We start from the raw sequence: 23,827 nt of genomic DNA, 5'->3' as shown, positions 1-23,827 counted from the left end.
TTTGGGCTGAGTCTTGCAATACCTGGGCAGCAACCTGATTAATAACACCAAGTTTTTCCTCCCCGGGTCCTTCCTGCCGTCTGGTTCTCGGCCGTGAACCCAGCAGCGATCCCGCAAAAACTAAGACATCCGCTGCTTCCCCCACAGGTCCTGCAGAGCGCCCGGCTAACTTCCGGCCGAGCCGGGGCTGCCCCCGCCCCGCCCCCACAAGCGCGAGATTCGTTGCAATTTTCCCGCGATGCCGCGGGGGCGCGCGGCACCGCTCGCCAGGTCCCAGAGTGCACTGCGGGGAAGAGCGCGTGCGCGCGGCTCCACTGCCGAGCGACCGCGGGAAAATTCCAAAAAAGTCAAACAAAACAAAAAACCAGTACGGGGCAAAGCCAAACTTGCAAGCCACAGAACCCGGGCGGAGGCGTCCTTTCTGCCACTGCCCAAACTGCTGAAGCAGCTCTGGCTGGCGCAGACCACCCGGTAAGCGAGAGGCCGCAGAACGAGAGCAAAGACGGCTGATTCCCTCGGGGGTCTGGCCGACACGTCAGCCGAAGGGTGGAGGTAGGGTAGGGGGAGGGTAGGGAGGGAAGACTCGCGAGAACGTTCGCCGCGCTTTGCGCATCTAGTTAGGTGAGCTGCGCCCCGGCCGTGTGCAGGGGCTGAGGGGAGGAGGTGGGTAGGGGCTTGATGTGGCGCGAGCCCGCGGAGGGGCGGAGCGGCGGAGCGGCGGGCGAGGGGCGTGGCCAAAGAGTGGGCAGGCCTGGGGGTGGGCCCGGCGTAGGGGTCACGCGGAAGAGAGCCCCCGGAACGGTGAGAGCTGGCAATTGGCGCTTTGGTTCTTTTGGTTCATTGAGTGCTGGCAGCTATGTCTACTTAAAAGGAGAGGAGCAAAGGTGAATTTCTTCGCCCCGGATCCGTGGGAGCTGTGAAAAGCTCTCGTCTTCTACCCCATCACCCTCTACAGCTGGCCGCTTGCTCTCCGTCGCCCTGCCTCTAGGGCGTTGGGAGGGGGCGAGCCTGTTACCCCTCTTGCCTTCCAGGTCTTTTGTCGCTGAAGGGCAGAAAGGTTCTCATGGGTGATTGTCTCCTTGCAGCTTTCTTTCTTTGACCGCCAGGCCAAATCACGTCCAAAGCCCTGATATTTTGGGGGGTTGTTTGTTGGCTTGCTTTTTTGTATATACGTGGGCGCTTTTACAACCGTGAACCCTCTGTGGTCATCGTGTATGGGCTAAAGGTTTGGAGGGCAAAAGATTAGGAGTTTTTGAAACATGACAAATTTGGGACCAGAATTTTGAAAGAGGCCGAGGAATTTTCCAGCAAAGACCTCCATGTGCCAGTGATTTTGTCCTAATCTGAAACTCTCGTGCTCCAGCTTTCACTTGTAACTTCTGTCCCATTTAGTGCATCTTAACTGATACGATTGACTTACCATTTATCACATGAGCAGGACACTTTTGGGCCACCCAACTTCAGCTATTTATGGATGTCACTCACCCTCAGTGATGTGCAGCTCAGAACCTTTTCTCACTATCCTCTTCAGGAGGGGAGGAAAGGTTGTTACAAATGGTAGAATTCATACCATGTGTTGGGATCATTTATTACATAAACATACAGAAAACATGTTCATTGTGACTTTATCCATTAAACTTAAATTGATGTTTCAAAATAATGGGCTGTGCCAGATTCACATGGAAATAAACATTCATATGCATATACAAGAAAGACCACTTCAAAACAATTTGCTTTTCCTAGTTTTATCAGAGGCCTTTTCCTGTAAAAGTTAGGTCCTGCTTCTTTAGAATTGGACTAATTATACTTTAGTATATATTACACTTCAATTCATTTTTTCATTATTCAGTCCTATTGTTGTTTTCTTGAAAAACATTTACCAGAAGTCCAGAAAAGAAAGGCAAACTCTATGTTGGAATTTTTTGTTCTCTAATAAAAAGCATTAACTTGATTGATTGGCTGGGTGTGGAAGATGTGTTGCTGCATGTATGTGAAACTGTGCATGTACATTTTAAAATAAATGGTATTTTAAACCAGTTCCATATTTCAGCAAGTAGTTCCAGTAACAATTATACAAATTTTGTATTTATGAAAACCAGCTACAAGGAGACCAGCCTGGCCAGTAGAAAGTTGGATTGATTACCTAGGCCACAGAGAGCGCCAGAGAAATCTCACATGGCGTGGCAGTTCCAAGTTGGTAGTGGTGGAGCTTCAAATCAGGCTGGAAATCAGTACCAAATGGATTTGTAAAATTTTAGTCTGGGGTATGAATATTCTCTGTTCTTGTTTATGGATCCTGACTGACTGACTTTTTCTTTTTCAATTTTATTTATTTTGAGAGAAAGAGAGTGCAAATAAGGAAGGGACTGAGAGGGAGATAGAATGCCAAGCACTGGCAGCATGGAGCTGGATGTGGGCTTGAACTCACAAACCCTGATATCATGTGAGCCGAAACCTAGAGTGGGACACTTAACCAACTGAACCACCCAGGCGCCCCTGAATGACTGATTTTAATATGAAAGAACATCTATGGGAGAAGTACATTGAGTTTGCAGTGTTTTAATAAAAATGTAGTAGAAATTGAGAAGAAAAAAACTTAAAAATTCATCAGAAAAGTTAGATAACACTACAAGTCTTGAGCATTTTATTTTCTAAATATCAATTATTATTATTTTTTTGTGCTCTGGAAGAGACCTTGCAAGTTTTCTGGTCCATTCTCTTAGACTCTTCATAAGTCCTGCTGAGCGTGTAGAAATTTCTCTGTTAAGATCAGTGATACAGGAACATCTATAATCTTGGTACCTTTCTCTAGTTATAGGAAGGCAGAGTTTTAAAGGAAATTACCTTTTTTTGAAACTGTATACTATGTATACTCTGTTTTCTAAAGAATTCAGTGGTTTTTAGTAAATTTAGTAGATTTTTAGAATTGTGCAGTGATTAGTACAATTCATTTTTAGAACATTTGCATCACCCTAGCAGCTTTGCACGTGCAAATTCATAGTCAATCCTAACTCTGGCTTTGAGCCTCAGGCAACCATTGATTTGCTTTCTTGTCTCTATAGATTAGCCTTTTGGGGGCATTTCATATAAATAGATTCATAAAAGTGCTGTCTTTTGGTTTCTTTCACTTAGCATGATGTTTTTGAGATTCATCCATTTTGTAGCATGTATCGATAGTTTGTTCCTGTTTATTGCTGAATAATATCCCATTGTATGTCTCTACCACATTTTGTTTATCTGTTCATCAGTTGGTGGACACTTGAGTTGCTTCTACTTTTTGGTTATGAATAATGCGCTGTGAGTATTCATATGTAAGTCTTTGGACGTATGCTTTTATTATTTTTGGGGGGTGTTTATGAGTGGAATTGCTGAGTTGTATAGTAAGTTCATGTTTAACTTTTTAAGAAAGTGTCAGACTTTTCCAATGTGGCTATACTATATTATATTCCCACCAGCAGTGTATGGGGGTTTTAATTTTTCCACGACTTCATTTGTTAATTGTGTCTCTTTAAATAGCCATCCCAGTGGGTGTGAAAGTAGTATCATTGTGGTTTTAATTTGCACTTCCCTTTTGGCAAACGAATTTGACTATATTTTCATGTACTTATTAGCAATTTCTAGGTCACTTTTGAAATGTCGAAACATTTTGTCCATTTTTTAATTGGGTATGTCAGCCTTTTAAAAGTAAAAGGTTTAAGAAGTAAAAGGTGATTCAGGCAGCAAAATCAGGTTTACTCAGGAACAGCAAAGGAATTGCAATTCTGGACAAGCAAACTATGGTGAACCTTAGGTGAGTCCTGAGAACAAAGCAGGAGAGTGTCCTTTTATAGAGGAAAGGAGTCTGAGAGGGTCTGTTTTGAACAAAAGTTCATTGGAAGAAAATGAGAATTTGAAGTGGTGGTGGCTTCTAATTGGTTGTAGGTGAGGGCAGCTTGCTGTTGCTGGGCAGAAAGGAAACCTTCCTTCTTCCTGCTGGGAGTATGCAAGTTGGGATGAATGATACGTGTATTAGTCATCTCTTCATGGTTTCCAAACTCCAGTTTTCAGTTAGGGTTCCTTATCATATTTTCACACTTTTCTTCCAATCAACTCTTCACCAATCAAGAGTTGGGTCATCTGTTCCTCGTTAGAATTGTTTTTGTCTTTCAGTGTCAGGAAGGACACTTCCTGAATGTCATGTCCCACATCAGAGGGAAGTGCACAGATTGGAAATCATGGAAGCCACGTTTGAGTAACAAACAGTGGGAGGGGGAACTCTCAGGTATTTTACATCCGAAATCTGTATCCATTCAAGGTTATAAGCTAAAAGGAGCAAAGGATCCTACCTAGATCTTCAGGTGGAATTTATTGTAGTCAGTGTGCTTGTTCCCTAATTTTACGTGATTGGGTTTCTACTTTGGAGGGTTTGTCCATGTGCAACAGGTGGTGTTTGCTATTGTATAAATGCTTTGTTTGGCAAGTAGGTAATCAAAGGCTATATGCATATCTTGAAGATATTGTGGGTTCAGTTCCAGAACACTGCAATAAAGTGAATATTACAGTAAAATAAATATTGCAATAAGGTGAGTCAGGTGGATGTTTTGGTTTCCCAGTGCATATAAATATGTTTATATTGTACTGTAATCTATTACGTGTACGATAGCATTATGTCTAAAAAAATATATATCTTAATTAAAAAGTACTTTATTGCTAAAAAACGGCTAACCATCTGAACTTTCAGCAAGTTGTAATAACTGATCACAGATCATTGTAACATATAATAATGAAAGAGCATGAAGTAGCATATTACCAGAATGTGACACAGAGACACAAAATGAGCAAATGCTGTTGAAAAAATGGCACTGATTGACTTGTTTGACAAAGGGTTGCCACAGACCTTCAGTTTGTAATAAAAGAACATAATATCTGTGAAGCACATTAAAGTGAAGCACAATTAAATGAGGTATACTTGTACTTTAGCCAGTGAGTTAAGTGTTGTTGGGCTGCTGTTGCCTTAGGGCTGGGGTTGGCAAGTTTTCCCAATTTCAGAGGGAGATTTCTAATCATTTGTTCGTTGTCGTGAAAGTCCACAAAACGGGTAACAGCCGTTCTGATGGAGGCAAATCCAGAGTCACATATGCCTCCTGGGAATTATCTTTTAATGTGGTGATGAAGTTTTAATGGGGAAAACCTGAAACACTTTAGATTTATTGTGGATGTCCCTGGGGACAGTTAGAACCACCACCACCACCACCACCACCACCACCACCACCACCACCACCACCACCACCACCACCACCACCCCCCCCCCCCAGTATGCATTGTCTTACAATCCCCCAGTGGTCTAAACATTCACAGGCCCAGTGATTCACCACAGAGAAAGATAAAACCAGGTAGTGCATACATAATGTATGTACACACATACATACATAATAATCCTGCTAGGGTTTGATCACTAATAATGATGTTAATTGGGATTATTTAATTGGCCCTTTTGAACCAAGGGTCAGGTGTTTAGGGAATAATTAGGGAGAAACCATCTTGTTCTGTGGACTTGGTTCTCGAAGACTGTACAAAGGGGGGTTATTTTGCTGAAGCAGGTAGACCTAAGGTAGTAGTAAGAATGAGGAACTGTGTAGATGGAATGGGTATGATTAGTTGCATTGAGAGTTATGACAGAACAGGTCAAAGCAAGGTACAGGAAAACCTGGTTGTAGAAGTTTGACTCAGAAATCTCCCAAGGGGTGGTGGCATTGGAGATGAGGGAGAAGTTTGCTACAGGGAAGACTAAAGGTTCACAGCTGTCAGGGACAGATCAGGGTTTCTGAGGACAGATCTAACAGAAATGTTTCTTCCTTTGGCCAAGGATTGGGAAATTTGTGGTGTGTCTCACATGATCGGATGGAGGCCCTGAAATGTGGGGCCACCCGATGGGGTGGAAGCTGGCTGTGTAGGCAATGGAAAGATTCACCTGAGGCATAACAAAGGAGACATTTATTGAATACATTGCAAGGGAGCATCGGGCAGGCAGGATAGCAAAGGAGAGATTGTCTGCTATGAGGTAGTGGATGCAGGCTGTTTTTAAAGGGGGGTGGTGAGGAGGTATGAGCAGATGGAATTTTCCCAAATTTATTACCTGTGCCTTATTGTAAGTATCCCATTGGTCAGTTAGGGCTTATGGGTATTATGGATATTATGTTGGCCTAAAGGGCCTGTCTGTGTTTAGCCAGGTGGTTGCTGTGGGCCCTTGTGCCTTGATTAAGTTTCCATTGTTCAAGTCTGTTGTCTAAAAGTGACCTCTACAAAATGCAAACAAGGTCATTGTCTCTCCAGCATAGAGAAGAAGAAAATAAATTGAGAAAAAGCAGAAAGGGGAGAATATACAGGTCTAACCTCATCATCTTGGGAAAACTGTTTCAGCTGTTGTTTGATTCAGTTCCTGGAAATCTTTAATTTTAGGTCACTGTTGGTGTGCAGGTTTAGTCAGCATTTGGGCCTTCCTTTAGATGAGACACATGGGTCCAGGAGTCAACTCTGGAGTTTTGATGGCACAAGAATTGGTCAGGAATATGCCTTTCCAGTGTGGTCAAAGAGAGTCTTTTTGAAGACGTCCTTTCCAATGGATGAAATCTTCAGGTTACAGGGTGTGGTGCTTGGAGTCTTCATTTCCTGGGAATGTGCCATGAAAACATTGCCCTATAAGCGCATGATTACTTTCAAGGGATGTAATGAGACCTTTGCAATACTGAAATATACCTTTTTTTTTTTTTTAAGTTTATTTATTTATTTTGAGAGAAAGAGAGAGAGAGAGAGCATGAGCAGGACAGGGGCAGAGAGAAAGGGAGAGAAAGAGAATACCAAGCAGGCTCTGCACTGTCTGCACGGAGCCCGATGCTGGGCTCCAGCCCACGAACTGCAAGATCAGGACCTGAGCCAAAACCAAGAGTCAGATGCTGAACTGACTGAGCCACCCAGGCGCCCCTGAAATATACCTTCTTTTATTAGCTGTAGGTCAAAAAAGAATGAAGCTGGATGCATGGGGTACTCAATAATTATATCAAAGGTGCAAACTTGTGGGTTCCAAAGGGGGTGGATCTGAGATTAGGATGGACCAAGGCAGTTCTTTTGGCCAGGGTGTTTGGAGGTTTTCAACAAATTTTGCCAGTTGAGTTTTGATAGTGCTGTTGATTTGTTCAGCTAGTCTTGAAGACCGAGGATGAGTGAAGGATGATAAGTGACAGTGAAAATGCTACAGAACTGGTCATACAGCAAAGACTCACCATAATAATCCGCCAATAAAATGAATTTCTTGGTCACTATGGAGCTAAGAAGGGTTTCTCCAGTAGGTATGATTTTTTTTTTCCCCCAAGCAGGATTTTAGCTACTGAAGAGGCAAGTAGCTTGTCTACAAGGAAAGGCTTTGACCCAGTGGGAAGAAGTGAATCACTGCCAGGACATATTTGTATCTGTGAGATGGGGGTAGCTGAATAAAGCCAATTTTCCAAATCTCGAATGGTCCATTAGGCAATTTAAAGTACCCAGTAGCAGTGAGGATAGGTTTCCTTGGATTGTATTTTGGGCAGGTGGGATGATCAGAGTAGACATTTTTTGTGGTTTTCTTACTATTTTCCCCACTAGTATTCAGAAACCTTATCGTTTTATCCATAGACCAGTTGTTTAATGCATGTACAGTGGTCAATAATGGGAACTTTAAAAATAAACTAAAAAAAATTGAGGGCACCTGGGTAGCTCATTTGGTTAAATATCTGACTCTTGATTTTGGCTCAGGTCATGGTCACAGGGTTGTGGGATTGGAGCCTCACATTTGTGTTGTCATCGCAGAGCCTGCTTGGGATTCTCTCACTGTCTCTGCCCCTCTCCTGCTTGTGTGTGCCCGTGCACGTGCACTCTCTCAAAATAAATAAACATTAAAAAAGTCAAACTCAAAATGGATTAAAGACCTAAATGTGAGACCTGAAACCATAAAATTCCTAGAAGAAAACAGGCAGTAATTTCTTTGACATTGGCCATAGAAACATTTTTCTAGGTATGTCTCCTGAGGCAAGGGAAACAAAAACAAAAATAAACTATGGGGACTACATCAAAATAAAAAGCTTTTGTACAGCAAAGGAAAGCATCAACAAAACAAAAGGTACCCTACTGAATGGGAGAACATATTTGCAAATGGCATATCCAATAAGGGGTTAATATCCAAAATATATACAGAACTTACACAACTCGACACCAAAAATAATCCAATAAAAAATGAGCAGAGGACTTGAATAGACATTCCTCCAAAGAAGACCTACAGATGGACAACAGATACATGAAAAGATGCTCAACCATCAAGGAAATGCAAGTCAAAACCACCATGTGATAGCACCTCAAACCTGTCAGAATGGCTGAAATCAAAAAGATGAGAAATAACAAGTGTTGATGAGGATGTGGAGAAAAAGGAACCCTTATGCACTGTTGATGGGAATGTAGATTGGTGTAACCATTGTGGAAAACAGTATGGAGTTTCCTCAAAGTATTAAAAATAGAATTATCACTTGATCCAGTAATCCCACCACTGTTATTTACCTAAAGAAAATGAGAATACTAATTTGAAAAGATATATGCACCCTATGTTTATTGCAGCATTATTTACAATAGTCAAGATATGGAAGCAGCCCTGTGTCCACTGATAGATGAATGGATAAAGACGATGTATTTGTGTGCATACATACACACACAGAATGGAATATTACTCAGCCATAAAAAAGAAGAGATCTTGCCATTTGCAACAACATGGACGTACCTAGAGGGTACCTAGAGGGTATAATGCTAAGTGAAATAAGTCAGGCAGAGAAAAGACATACCATATAATTTTACTCTTATGTGGAGTTTAAGAAGCAAAAACAAATGAACAAAGAAAAAAAGACAGACTCCTAAGTACAGAGAACAAACTGGTGGTTTCCAGAGGGGAGGTGGATGGAGGGTGGGTGAAATAAAGAGCGAGATTAAGAGTATGTTTTAAACTTGTGGTGCTTGGGTGACTCTGTTGAGTGTCATACTTCGCTCAGGTTATGATCTTGCAATTCATGAGTTTGAGCCCCGCATTGGGCTCACTGCTGTCAGTGATCCTTGGTCCCTCTCTCTCTCTCCCCACCTTCCCCACTTGTGCTCTGTCTCAAAAATAAACATTTAAAAAGGAGTAAACTTCTCTTGATGAATACTTAATAATGTCTAGAAGTGTTGAAGTATTATATTGTACCTGAAACTAATAAAACACTGTATGTTAATTGTACTTTAAAAAGGGGAATAAAAAATGAGAATTAAAGAATTTCTGGTGGAACTGGGTTTTTATTTGGTCCTGAACATGTTTCTCTTTTTATCATATCAACAACCATTTGTTTGTCAATATTGTTTTTCCTTTTCTGGTGGAGATTGTTGTGTGTCTCTAGTTAGTTTCTCCAGACTACCATCTGGAGGTGAGTTCCTTTGGACTGTAACAGAGGTTTGACTTTTGGACCTTTTGAAGGCAGAATTTTTTTGTGGAAATGTCAGTGAAGCGATTTCCTTTACCTTCCAGTGAATGAAGCTTAGAATGCTCCTGGACTTTAATAATAGCCAAAGCAGCAGGTAAGAATATGGCATCCAGTAATTACTGAAAGTAAGGGCTGTTTTTAATGTTATCTCTGCTGGAAGTAAAAAAAAAAAAAGCCAGGTTGTTTATGTAACATTCCAAAATCATGAGCCACTCCAAAGGCATGTCAGTGCAAAAGTTGCAATTTTGCCCTTGGCTAGGATATAGGCCGGTAAGAGTGCATATAATTTGGTCTGTTGGGCTGAAGTAACCAAAAGCAAAGGTGCTGCTTCAATTATTTCAGAGGTCAATATTGCATATCCAGCACAATATTTACTATTTTCATCTTTCCAATATGAGCCATCAGTGAACTATGAAAAATCAACATCTGAAGTTTTATGTAAATAAATAATCACATGGATCAGAAGGTGATCTGTCAGTATTTAGCAGTTGTGGGGGCTTTCATAAGTAGAGGAGGGAAGAAGAGTAGCAAGTTAAGGTTATTACAACAAGCAAGAGTGACATAAGGGGCATTTAACAGGGCAATGTCCTAGGAAGTGAAATGGCTTAATGAAAGATACTGAGTATGATGAGAGTTAAGAAGGGCTTTGGCAGCATGTGGCACAGAGATGGCTAAAGGGGATCCCATGATCATTCTTTCAGTGGCTTTACAGGAAGGACAGCAGGTATAGCTATAAGGGGTGGGGGGAGATATCTCTGGGCAATGGGATTTAGTTGTTGTCTCTAATATCCTGCGGGTCGGTGGTGATCTCCATGCTCTTGGGTGAGTACCTCAAGGGCATTCCCTTTTCCATATACAAAAAAGAAAGGGCGTTGATAATTGGGGTGTTTAAGGGTGGGGGGGGTTGTTATTAAACCAGATCTTTTAAGATTTGAAAAGCCATGTCATCTCAATCTTCATTGATTAATACATTTTTAACAAGGTCTATTAAGGTTAGGCCATAAGGGGAAAGTTTGGGATCCAGCTGCAACAATATCCTGCCACTGTGAGAAAACCTCTCAGGGGACATTGGTTTTGTTTGGGCTTTGAGAAGTTTAGGATGCCATGAAGCCTGTCTGGATCTAGATGCAATCTTTGTTGTAAGATTAGATACCCTAAGTATCAAACTTGAGTTTGAACAAATTGTAATTTTTTTTTGTTTTTATTCATTTTGGAGAGAGAAAGCGAGCACACGTAAGTGGGGAAGGGGCAGAGAGCAAGGGGGACAGAGGATCCAAAGTGGGATCTGTATGGATAGCAGAGAGCCCAGTGTGGGGCTCAGACCCACAAACCATGAGATCATGACATGAGCTGAAGGCAGACTCTTAACCGATTGAGTCACCCAGGTGCCCCTGAACAAACTAATTTTTTAAAGAGATTTCATATCCCTTTTTGGCTTGGAATTATAGCAAATGGATGCTATCTTGTGAGGAGGCTTGGGAAGTGGAGCAGAGAAGTCATCTGCATATTATATTAAAGTGGAGCATCCAGGGAACTTGATATCATCTGGATCAGCCTTTAAAGTGTGTGAGGAAATAAGAAGGGCTTTCTGTTAGGATGTCCTTGGAACCACAGTAGAGGGGATGGCCATCTTGCCAGTGCAACCCAATGAAAAGCCCCTAGCGGCGCATCAGAATGAATTGAAGGTTAACCAGCGCCAGCGCAACCCAAGGGGAAAGCCCCGAGTAGCGCGCCAGAATGAATTGGAGGTCAACCAATCACCCAGCGACAGCACGACCTGACGCGAAAAAGGCCCACCGGGACCTAAACCCGGAACCGCTGCAGCTTAAAAACCCCACCCCACCACACCGGGCGCGACTTCCCTGACTCCTCTCTCTCCGCCCACCCTGAGTCACGGAACCTCGCCCCAGACCTTAGTTCCCAATAAAGCCTTTGACTGCTAAAATTTTAGTTCTTGACTCTTACATTTACCCTTGCCTACGCCTGACCCTAACACTTTCCATGAAACCCTGGGGCATTACTGTCCAGGTTAATTGCTGTTCTTTCCAAGTAAAGGCAAAAAGATAGACTAGTTTTAATCTACTGGGATACTGAAGAAAACACTACATGAATCAGTCATGAAAGAAAATTTGCTCTCAGTATGGATGAAGGTTACTAAGGTGAATTGGGGACAACAGAGTGGCAAAGCAATGACAATATTGTTTATGACTCAGAGGTCTGATGAGCCTCCATCTGTGGCCATTTGGTTTCTTCACAGGTAAAATGGTGTTGCAGGGGATAATGAGGCCCTGGGTCTTAAAATCTATTATTGACTTAATGACATGAAGGGCCTCTTTATTTACAGGGTACTGGTTAATTCTGGGGAGAATTTTTGAGGAATCTGTTTGGATCTTTAACAGGTGGGGCACTGTGGATTCTGCAAGTTATCAGTTGAGGGTTTTGCCCACAGGGAGGGTGATAGCTGATCCATCAGGGACAAATAATTAGTGTCCTTGGAATTAGCTATATTGGTGTCAGAGACAGAGCAAATAAGATGTTGAAGCATCATTTGACTTATCTAGTTGGCTATTTTGGTTGCTGTTATCAAATTCTAGAATTATTTCCCCCTTTTGGGAGAGAACTCCCAGCATGATATTTTTCTAAGAAATGTTGGCTCAATAAATGAATAGGGTCAGAGAAACTTCAAGGAGAAAAGGGTGGGTATCTTGAAATGCCTAAGCAAAAAGGGATAGGGTTAGAGATAGGAACCCATTGAGATTTATTAGAGACTCCCACTATTTGAACTGTTTTAGTACTCTGAGGTAGAGGATGTTTAATGGTAGTGGAGTTGAGCACTGGGAATGTAGCTCTAGAATCAGTAAGGACAGAGAGAGATCGGTTCCTAATCTGGAGAGTGGTTTCACCAGGTCAACTAAAGGAAAGGACTGGGTAAAGTCTTGAAGTTCATTGGAGTTCCTTCACTGGGGTTAGGAGGACATTGGAAAGGCTCGTTAGAGGGCTGAATGAAGGTGCCTGGAGCACTTGAGCTTATAGCAGTCTTTCTTCCAATGTTTTGGCTTTTTGCAATAATGGCAGAGACCAGGAGGATTTTAGTTTTGTTTAGGAGACTTCATTTGTTGGGGTTCAAATAAAAGGTTTTTGTGCTTTTCCTTTTATTTGAATCATCTAGGATGTAGGTGACCTTGTTTACTAAATTAATTCAATCTGGAGTAGACATACTTTTTCATTCCATCCTGATCCTTTTAATTAGAATAAAAAGATCCCAGTTCAGCCTGTTAACGAACATAGCGTTATAGGCTATCCAGGTGAACTCAACATCCAAAGGAAGACCAGAATTTTCTTTAGAGATAATTTGGAGCTGGCATAATATATAATAGTCATGCATGGGCTCATTGGGCTTCTGGGTACAAGCCTGAGTCTTACTCCAGTCAGCTCACTTTGGGAAAGTTCCTGAGAATTACCAAAAGGAGTCACTTGGCAGTTCCTCAAGTCTGATTATATAATAAGGCAGCAAGGGTTTCTTTGTCCCCATGTTGTAATTCTAGACTTCTTGGAATCATTCCATTTGGTAGTTTTCATCCAGTGTTGGGCCTTGCCTTCGCTAACAAGCATATGGACTAGCTGATACAAACCAGAGAAACCAGGTTGATAAGTTTGAAAAACTGCACTAAATTCCTCAGCAAATCTATGGGGATCCTCAGTTACTTTGGGAAAATCTTTGACTATGGCTTGTAGTTCAACTTTAGCCCAGGCAACATAAGAAATTAAGGGTTTAGCATTTGGATTGGCACAAGATCTGATTTTAAAGGGGCAGGTTTTAATAGGTTCAGGGCAGAAGGTTGTGGGGAGAGGTGTGGAGAAAAAGGAAAGTTCAGTGAGGGGATCAGAATGAGAAAGCCGAGGATATAAAGGAGGTGGGGATAGTGCAGAAGGGAAAGAAGCTGTCACCAGAGACAAAGAGCACAAGGGAGGGGGAAAAAGAGGCCTTAGAAACTTTTTTGACTTCTCTTTCAGTTGTTTGCTTACCTTAGTTAATTTGGAAATGGTATTTTGTAAAAAGGTGATTTTAGAATCTTGGATACATTTGGAAGCCTCCAGGTATCAATTAAAATAGGCACCCCATTCAGTCTGTTTAATTTCAAAGCTATGGTCTTCTAATTTGGTTCTGAAAAATACAAGTTTGGGTGGTTGAAGATTCCCCATGATGGCGTTTGGAGTTCTAAGTTATCTTTGGCCAAGTTGTTACACTTAGTTAAGGATGCACAAGAGGAGGGACTGTAGTTTTTTTTAACATAAAACTGGCCAGGGTCCCAGAAGGAGGACCGTCTTGAGAGAATTTAGAGGATTGAATCTCAGAGAAGACTTATCAAACTGAAAGGGAGAAGACAACTCACAGAAGCACAAATTGGTGCCACACATAGTACTAGGGGTTGTTAGTTCCTTGCAGGTTCATTGCCTTTGAATCCCACTTCTGACACCATGAGATGTCAGTTTTTTAAAAGGAAAAATATAAACGATAACCAGCAAAATCAAGTTTATTTGGTAACAGCAGAGGAATTGAAACTCAAGAAAACTATGTTCATGAACCATAGGCAAATCTTGAGAACAAAGGAGGAGAGCATCCTTTTATAGAGGGAAAGAGGTTGGAGGGGTTGTTTTGAACAATGTCCATTGGAAGAAAATGAGAGTTCAAAGTGTTGATGGCTTCTAATTGGCTGTAGGTGAGTGAAGTGGTGACAGCCTCTCATTGGCCACAGGGGAGAATGGTTGCTGTTGGGTGCCTGCAGCTTATTGCTATGCAGAGAGGAAATCTTCATTTTTCTTGCTGGACTAAGCAAGCTGTAATGAATGATATGTATGTGAGAGCCCTCCCTTCATGACTTCCCAGTTCTGATTTTGACTTGGGTTTCCTTAACACATTTTCACAGTAGTTTGCCTTATTATTGGATTGTAAACATTCTTTGTATATTTTGAATAGAAGCCCATTATCAGACATGTGTTTTGCAAATAATTCTTTCTGCTTGTCTTCATTTTCTTCATGGTATTTTTTGAAGTACATAAATTTTAATTTTGAGAAAGTCCAATGTATCAATTTTTTTTCCCTTTTTTTTGATCTTAGGTTTATGATCACTTTCCATGAACTTTTGTGTGTGGTATGAGATACGGATCCAAATTCATCTTCTTTCTTGTATGTGTATATGCAGTTGTGCCAGCTTTGTTTGTTGGGAAAAAAAAATACTGACTTTTCCCTGCTTTTGTCAAAACTCAATTGGCCATAAATTATTCCTAGACTCATTTTTGTTTCAGTGATCTGAACACCTATTCTTATACCAGCACCACACTGTCTTAATTATGGTAGCTTTATAGTAAAGTTTGAAATTGAGTAGAAGCTGTCTAGTATTCTTATTCTTTTTCAAATTGTTTTGGCTATTCCTATTTCCTTACATTTCCATGCAAGTTTTAGTATCATCTTGTCATTTTTTTTTTTTTTGAAAAAAGCCTGCCGTGATGGATTTTAGTAGAAATTGCATTGACTCGGTAGGTCTCTTTTGAGGGAGAAATAAAATTGTAATGTGAACATGGAATGTCTTTTCATTTGTTTAGATCTTTAATTTATTTGAGCATTGTTTTATAATTTTCATTGTACAAGTCTTGTCCTTTTGTTATCTTTATTTTATAGTGTTTCCTTTTTGATGCTTTTGTGTATAAAATTTTTTTTCATATCCCATTTTTAGGTTTCTCGTTGCCAGTGTATGAAAATAAAATTGTTTTTTATATATTGGTCTTGTACCATGCAACTTTGATTATTACTTCAAGCAGGTTTTTTTGTGAATTGCTTAGAATTTTCTACATATACTGTCATGTTATCTGTCAATATAAGCAATTCTATTTTTTCCTTTACATTTGGATGCTTTTTTTGCCCCTTAAAACTTACAGTACATTGCTGAATGGAAGTGGGGAGAGTAGACATTCTTGACTTGTTTCTGATCTTAAAGGGGAAAGCATCTAATCTTTTACCAATAGGTCTGATGTTAGATGTAAATTTTTCATTAATGGTCTTTATCAAGTTGAAGAACTTTCCTTCCTATACTGTTGAGAGTTCTTATTATGATTAAATGTTGGATACACAAAATAAAGAGATGTAAAAAAAGGATATCAAAATATAAAATGTTGGAAGAGGTAGTAAAAATGAGAGTTTTAAAAAGCATTTACACTTAAGTTGCTACCAACATAAAATATACTATCAATATATGTATATAGAGAGGTTGTTAATGTGAACTTCATGGTAACCAGAAAGCAAAAACTTGTAGTATATGTACAAAAGATAATGAGAAATGAATGTAAATATGATACTATGAATAAAGTCATCAAACCACAAGGGAAGAGAGCAAGAGAAGAAGGAAGGAAGAGAGAGGAACTACAAAACAGCCAGAAAGCACTTAACAAAATGGCAATAAGTGCATACTTATCGATAGTTACCTTAAATATAGGTGGATTAAATTCTCCAATCAAAAGGCATAGAGTGGCTGAATGGATTAAAAAAACCAACAAGACTCATCTATGTATATTGCTTACAAAAGACTCCACATCTAAACAAATGTACAGACTGAAAGTAGAGGGATGGACAAAGATATTCCATGTAAATGCAAACAAAAAGAAACTATTTTACCTAAACTCCTATCACACAAAGTAGATTTTAAAAACAAACTGTAATAAAAAAAACAGAGAAGGGCATTGCATAGTGATGAAGGAGTCAATTTAAGAAGAAGATTTGGGGTGCCTGGTGGTGGCTCAGTTGGTGAAGCATCTGACTTCCACTCAGGTCATGATCTCATGAGTTTGTGAGTTTGAGCCCCACATCTGGCTCACTGCTGTCAGCACAGAGCCTGCTTGGGATCCTCAGTCCCCCTCCCTCTCTGCCCCTCCCTTGCCCTCCAAAGTAAATAAATAAAACATTAAGAAAGAAAAGAAGATATAACATTTATAAATATTTGTGTACTCAACATAGGAGTTGAGCTGAGCAAATATTAATAGACTTCAGGGGAGAAATGGACAGCAATGCATTAACAGTAGGGAACTTTAATGGCCTACTTATATCCATGCATAGATTATCCAGCTCCCCTAAAAAAACCAGGAAGAAAACATTGGGCTTAAATGGCCCATTAGATCAGATGAACATAATACATATATACAGAACATTCTATCCAGAGCAACAGAAAACACATTTTTCTCCAGTGCACATGGAACATTCTCAAGATAGGTCACATTTTAGGCCACAAAACAAATCTCAAAATTTAGGAAGATTGGAATCCTGTCAAGCATCTTTTCTGACCACAGTAGTATAAAACTATAAATAAGTTACAAGAAAAAAATTGGAAACCATACCAAAATGTGAAGATTAAACAGTCTGCTACTGAACAACCATTAGCTCAACAAAGAAATCTAAAGGGAAATTAGAAAATACCTTGGAACAAATAAAAACAGAAATAGAACATTGCAAAATCTATGGGATGCAGCAAAAGCAGTTTTATTTATTTTTTAACTTTTATTTATTTTTGAGAGCGAGCGAGCAAACACATACAAGCAGGGAGGGGCAGAAAGAGAGGGAGAGAGAGGATCTGAGGCAGGCTCTGTGCTGTCAGCAGAGAACCCAATGTGGGGCTCGAACCCACGAACCATGAGATCATGACCTAAGCTGAAGGTGGATGCTTAACTGACTGAGCCACCCAGGTGCTCCACAAAAGCGGTTTAAAAAGGGAAGCTTATTTACAGGCCTACCTCAAGAAACAGAAAAATATCAAACAATCTAACTTATCACTTAAAGGAATTTGAGAAAGAAGAGTAAAAGTTAAGCCCTAACAAAACCCAAAGTTAGTTGAAAGGATGAAATAATAAAGATCAGAGCAGAGATAAATGAAATAGAGACTAAAGAAAAAAATAGAAAATATCAGTGAGACTAAGAACTAGTTCTTTTTTTTTTAAAGACAAGTTAAACCACTTGAGTTCATTTTTTAAAAGTTTATTTATATTGAGAGAAAGAGTGAGGAGGGGAGGGACAGAGAGACAGAAAAAGAGAGAATCCCAAGCAGGCTTTGTGTTGTCAGCACAGAGCCTGATGAGGGGCTTGATCGCATGAACCATGAGTTCATGACCTAAGCTAAGATCAAGAGTCAGATGCTTAATCAACTGAACCACCTAGGTGCTCCTAGGTTTTTTTTTTTTTTTTTTTTTTTTTTTAAGTTTGAGAGAGTGTGCACACACATGCAAATGGGGGAGGGGCAGAGAAAGAGAGGGAGAGAGAGAATCCCAAGCAGGCTTCACACTGTCAGCCTGGAACCTGACAACGTGGAGCTTGATCCCATGACCATGAGTTCATAACCTGAGCTGATATCAAGAGTCGGACACTTGACTGAGCTACCCAGGTGCCCCAAGAACTAGTTCTTTGAAAAGATAAACCAAATCGCCAAACCCTAGCTAGACTCACCAAGAAAAAATGGAGGGCTCAAATAGATAAAATCAGAAATGAAAGAGAAGTTACAGTTAATACCACAGAAATACAAAGGATCATAAAAGACTGCTGTGAACAATTATGTACCAATAACCTGGACAACCTAGAAGAAATGGATAAATTCCTAGCAACATAATTTTCCAAGACTGAATCATGAGAAAATTAAAAATCTGAATAAATGTATTATTAGTAAGGAGATTGAATCTCTAAACAAAGCACTCCCAACAAAGGCCCAGGACCAGATAGCTTTACTGGTGAATTACCAAATATTCAGAGTAGATTTAATACCTGTCCTTCTCAGACTCAAAAAATTGAAGATTTGGAAAAATGTTTCCAATCTCATGAGGGGAGGAGTTAGATGGTGGAGTAATAGGGCGACCCTGGGCTTGCCTCGTCCATTGAAAATAGCTAGATCAACATCAAATCATTTTGAACATCTAGGAAGTTGGTTGAAGGATTAAGAGAACAATCTGCATGTTTTGAGGGAGAAAACTTGGCAGGTACAGGTATGGAGACTTGAATTGGGAGAAAGAAAAGCCTCAGTACTGCAGAAGGGAGGGAGCCTTTTTTGTGGAGAGGAAAAGGAAGAGGGGAGAAGAGAGCAGGATGTTGGGTTCACACAAGAGAAGCACTCCCCCAAAACCATTGACTGGGGAATCAGGAGGAACTATCACAAGTTTTTGCAAATGGTGGAGCTCAAATTTGGAGGTTTTGAAAGTCTGTACCATTAGCTGAAGTCAATCTGGGTGGGCAGCTGTGCTTCTCGGGAGAAGGGCAGAGCCCTGGGAGTGGACAGTAGATAGCGTGGTGTTGGGGTCCCCTGGGTTGCACTGGGAGAGAATGTTCCCCTTCCCAGAGTGCATTTGGAAGAGGGTGTATATCCTCTCCAATGATTAAAGACCCAGCTGGTGCCTTTGAGCAGACGTTCAACAGCAAGGGACAGAGGCACATGTAGAGGGCAGATAATCTGGTTGCAGCTTTCTGTTGTCATTCACCGTAAACTCCAGGCAGCTCTGTGGATGTGTGACTACTTTTCTGGGACAGAATGCTGCTAAGCACAGTGCTGCAAGGCTCTCTTCTGGAGGGGGGCAGCAGTCTGCCTTTAACTCCTTTAAGATTTGGAGTTTTGAATCCTGGCTGCACACCAGAGATAAAACACAGGAGAGCTGTGGCTGTGTGTGTGTCAGTGGCTCAGGCACAGAAGGCTTGAGGGCAGGCAGGGTTCTGATGGAAGTCTGGGACACAGAAGGAGAGATCATTTGCTTGTCTGGACTCCCTGAACAGTGGCAGGTGCAAGCTACCCTCCCTAAGGATAAGAGAGTGGGGTGATGCCATCTTCCCTTCCTGCACCAGCGCAGCTGGACTTCAGTGAGCAACATAGTGCCCCCAGTGGAGGCTCTAGCCTCTTACACCAAACCCCACCCCCCTGCACCCTGCTAGGGCAAGTCTGACTGTGTGAGCCAGTGCAGCTGGCCTCTGCCCCAGAGGACCAACACAGCCCCCACTGCCGACATGCACCAAGTCTACTGATCATAGAGTGCTTAGTTCTGGTGGAAATAGGACCAAACTCATTTTATAAGGCCATCATTACATTGATATTAAAACCAGACAAAAACAAGATAAAAAGAAAATCCTAGGTTAATATTTGTGATGAACTTACATTAAAAATTCTCAACAAATGTTAGCAAACCAAATTGAAAAAGGATCATACACCATGATCAAAGGAGCTTTATTCCAGGGGTGCAAGTGTGGTTCAGTGGCCATAAGTCAATCAATTTGATACACCATGTTAACAAAATGAAGGATAAAAATCAGATAATCATTTCAATACATGCAGAAAAAGGACTTGACAAAATTCAGCGTCCATTTATGATAAACTCTCAACAAAGTGGGAATAGAAGGTGGTATGTACCTCAACATGAATAATGCCATATATGACAAAATCACAGCTAACATCATACTCAACAGTGAAAAGCTGAAAGTTTTTCCTCTAAGATCAGGAGCAAAGACAAAGATTCCCACTCTTGCCACTTTTATTCAACATAGAATAGAAGTCATAGCCACAGCAATTAGGCAAGAAAAAGAACTAAAAGACATCTAAGTTGGAAAGGAGTTAAGTAAAATGTCACTGTTTGCAGGTGCTGTGACACGGTATAGAAAACCCTAAAGGTTCACCAAAAAAACTGTTAGAACCAGTAAATGAATTCAGTAATATTTCACAGTACAAAATTAAAATGCAGAAATCTGTTGTTTTTATACACTAATAATGAAGTAGCAGAAAGAAGAAATCCCATTTACAATTGCAAATAAAAGAAATACCTGTGAAAAAATTCAATAAGGTGAAATATCTGTACAATGTAGACTATAAGATATCAATGAAAGAAATTGAAGAACATACAAATAATGGGAAGATATTCCATGATCATGCATTGGAAGAATTAATATTGTTAAAAGTGTTCATACAACCCAAAGTAATCTACAGATTTAGTGCAGTCCCTATCAAAATTTCCATGGCATTTTTCACAGAAATAGAACAAATAATTTAAAGATGTGTATGGGCCTCAAAAGACCCTGAATAGCTAAATCAATCTTAGAAGAACAAAGTTAGAGGTATCATGCTTTCTGATTTCAAACTATACTACAAAGCTATAATAATTAAAACAGTATGTTATTAGCATAAAATCAGTCATTGATGGGATAGAATATAAACTTACACATGTATGGTGAATTAATTTCTGAAAAGGAGCCAAGAGTTGCAACTGGGTAAGTCTTTTCAGTAAATTGTTTTGGAAATGGACAGCCACATGCAAAAGAATGAAACTAGACCCCTATCCTGTACCATACATAAAAATGAACTCAAAATAGTTTAAAGACTTGAATGTAAGATCTGAAACCATAAAACTCCTAGAAGAAAACATAGGTGGTAAGATCCTTGACATTGGTCTTAACATTTAATTTTTGGATTTGATTTCAAAAACAAAAATAAACAAATGGGACTACATCAAACTAAAAGAGCTTCTGCACAGCAAAGAAAACCATCAACAAAATGACAAGACAGTCTACTGAATGGGAGAAAATATTTGCAAATCATCCATCTGATAAGGGGATAACATTTAAAATAAATAACTCAAGCAAGTCAATAGCAAAAAAGCCATACATTCTGATTAAAAAATGGGTAGAGTATCTGAATAGACATATTTCCAAAGAAGACCAGCAGGCACGTGAAAAGATGTTCTACATCACTAATCAGTGAAATGCAGATCAAAACCACAGTGATATATTACTTCATACTTGTTAGAATGGCTACTATCAAAAAAAGTTTTTGAGGATGTGGAGAAAGAGAACCCTTATGCACTGCTGTTGGGAATGTACATTGGTGCATCCAGTAAGGAAAATAGTGTGGAAGTTCCTTACAAAATTGGAAATAGAACTGCGATATGATCTATTATCTGAAGAAAATGAAAACACTATCAGAAATATATTGTACCCCTGTGTTCATTGTAGTTCTTATTTACAGTAGTCAAAATATGGAAACAACTAAAATATTCATCAATAGGTAAATGAATAAAGAATATGTGGTATATATACAATGGAATACTACTTGGCCATGAAAAAGAATGAAATTGTGCCATTTGCAGCAACATCGATGGATCTGAGGGTATTATGCTAAGTGAAATAAGTCAGTCAGAGAAAGACAAGTACATGATTCCATTTATATATGGAATCCAAAAAAATGAAACAAAAACCTCATAGATATGGAAAATTGGTGGTTATTAGAGGGGAAGACGGTGGTGGGGTGGATGAAATGGGTGAACAGGGCAATTTTATGGTGGTGGATGGTAGCTAGATTTACTGTGGTGATCACTTTGTAGTGTATACAAATAGCAAATCATCTTGTATACCTGAAGCTAATATAACATTACATACCAATTTCACTTCAAGGAAAAAAAAAGCGAACCTTGTGGAATATATTAACATAAGTCATAGTATGATTGAAGCATTAAAAAAAAAAGTCACCAGGGGTGCCTGGGTGGCTCTGTCAGTTTAGCATCTGACTGTTGATTTCATCTCAGGTCATGATCCAGGTGGTGGGATCGAGCACCATGTCAAGTCCTGTGCTGAGCATGGAGCCTGCTTGAGATTTTCTCTCTCTCCCTCTGCCTCTCTTGCACATGCTGCTCATAATAATAATAATAATAATAATAATAATAAAAAAGTCACCAAAGTTTGTGTCTACCTTGTAATGGTATTTTAAGTAAATCCATATAAAACATGGTGGAGATGATAAGGCAGAGAGCGTATCTGCTTTGCATTTAAGTTTTGTGTGGCTTGCTTGATGTTTAAGATTTTTTGAGTCATTTACAAACATTTAAACACTAAGCAATTTCACCTTTAAAATCCGTATTTTCTGGGTTTCTACTAAGGCAGTCTGGCAACTACATCTGACTTCTCTTGGCAGCAGCTGGTAGGAGCTAAGTTCTGGCTATCTTCTTTGGATGGTGCTCTTGTCTTCCAGTAGCCTCAAGCCCATCTGATTGCTTTACTCATTTAACTTACCCATTTTGGTTATTTTAATTTATGACCTTTGTCTGAAGTAATTTAGTAACACTTGAATCATTTTGAAATGCATTCAGTTGTCAAAGTAATACCTAGGGGGGGAAAATGGGTAATTCTGAACAAATTTATCATACTTTTTGTGGAAATTGCTACAATAATCTTTGTTCTCTGGTAAGTTCAAAGTTCATACTGTAGAAACTTTATTATTCCTGAACAATAATATGCTATATATCCTTCAGAAATCAGAGCTTTTGCCCTATTGGTTTTAAAAAAAATTAATTGATTTTATAAGCATGGATTTTTTTTTTAATTTCTTTTGGTTTCTTGGTTCATTTGTAGTAGTACTTTGGTCATAAGCCCTGTTCAATGTGTTTTGCACTTTCCAAATTATTCTCATACAGATTGTATTTGATTCTGATAGTAACCACATGTGCCAAGGTAAGAGAAGCATTAAAAAAAGAAGAAAAATAGAGTGGAGGCTTTTCAAAAAAATTAATTTGGACCAGGATTAGAAGTTCCTGAGAGATGGCCCAAAAAGAGGATAGTGCTGAAGAACTTCTGGGGTTACTTCTGTTTTTGTAATTTTTGAATATGTCTTAGTTATTACAGCATGATAACCTTTTCAGTTTCTAAAGGAGCCGAGCATTTCTGGTTACCCATACTCAACTTATTTTAGCAGAAAACATTCACCTTCAATAATAACTTCTCTTTGAAATGTTTACAGAGAAGGAAACTGAGGTTAGTGGCAAAGCTGTTGATCATTACCCCCAGAAACTGACTCTGGTCTGGTGCTCTTCTCATTGCATCGGCAGCCCCATGGCCAAGGATTGCTGATGCTCCCTATTGGAATATTCTTGAGCCAAGTCTTTGGCAGACTTTTTTTGTTGCATCTTTCTACTGTGTAAATAAAGGTATTAGAAGAAATGTAGTTTTTTGAATACTGCCCAACCAGTTTCTGCTTGGTAACTTGCCCTGAGACCCTGTGAATGCCAGCAAGTAAATTAAATCCACAGTGTGTTTGATATGCATATTTTCTCCCCAAACAAAATTTGAATTCCACAAACACAAATTGAATCATTTTCTAAATGTTTGTATATGAATGGAAGTTTCTGTCCTATCCTTCTGTAACCAATACCATAAAACTTCTTAAGGTCTATGATGCATTTGTTGTACAATGTTAATCCAAAACAAAACTTTATTCTGACTAAATTTGTAGCTATAGAGAGATACCAAACTCATTTCCATTGATCAG

At 39.7% G+C, this 23,827-nt stretch overlaps 1 protein-coding gene across 9 annotated transcripts in view; it reads left to right on the top strand.

The window, feature by feature from the left end:
- Positions 1-245: 245 nt before the first annotated feature.
- Positions 246-23,827, top strand: part of FANCC (FA complementation group C) — a 265,345-nt gene continuing 241,763 nt past the window's right edge. For 6 of the 9 annotated variants that reach the window (XM_045043621.1, XM_019815868.2, XM_003995467.4 and 3 more), the window contains exon 1: positions 248-471. The gene's annotated coding sequence lies outside the window, so the exon portion shown is untranslated. Of the gene's footprint in view, positions 472-743; positions 885-23,827 lie in introns of those variants that run through there. The other 3 variants (XM_045043627.1, XM_045043624.1, XM_045043625.1) reach the window with 3 other exon arrangements.

This window comes from Felis catus, chromosome D4 (assembly GCF_018350175.1).
Source record: "Felis catus isolate Fca126 chromosome D4, F.catus_Fca126_mat1.0, whole genome shotgun sequence".
In the NCBI taxonomy this organism is placed as follows: domain Eukaryota; kingdom Metazoa; phylum Chordata; class Mammalia; order Carnivora; family Felidae; genus Felis; species Felis catus.
The sequence above is the reverse complement of the archived record's forward strand: the minus strand, read 5'-3'. Positions and strand labels throughout refer to the sequence as shown.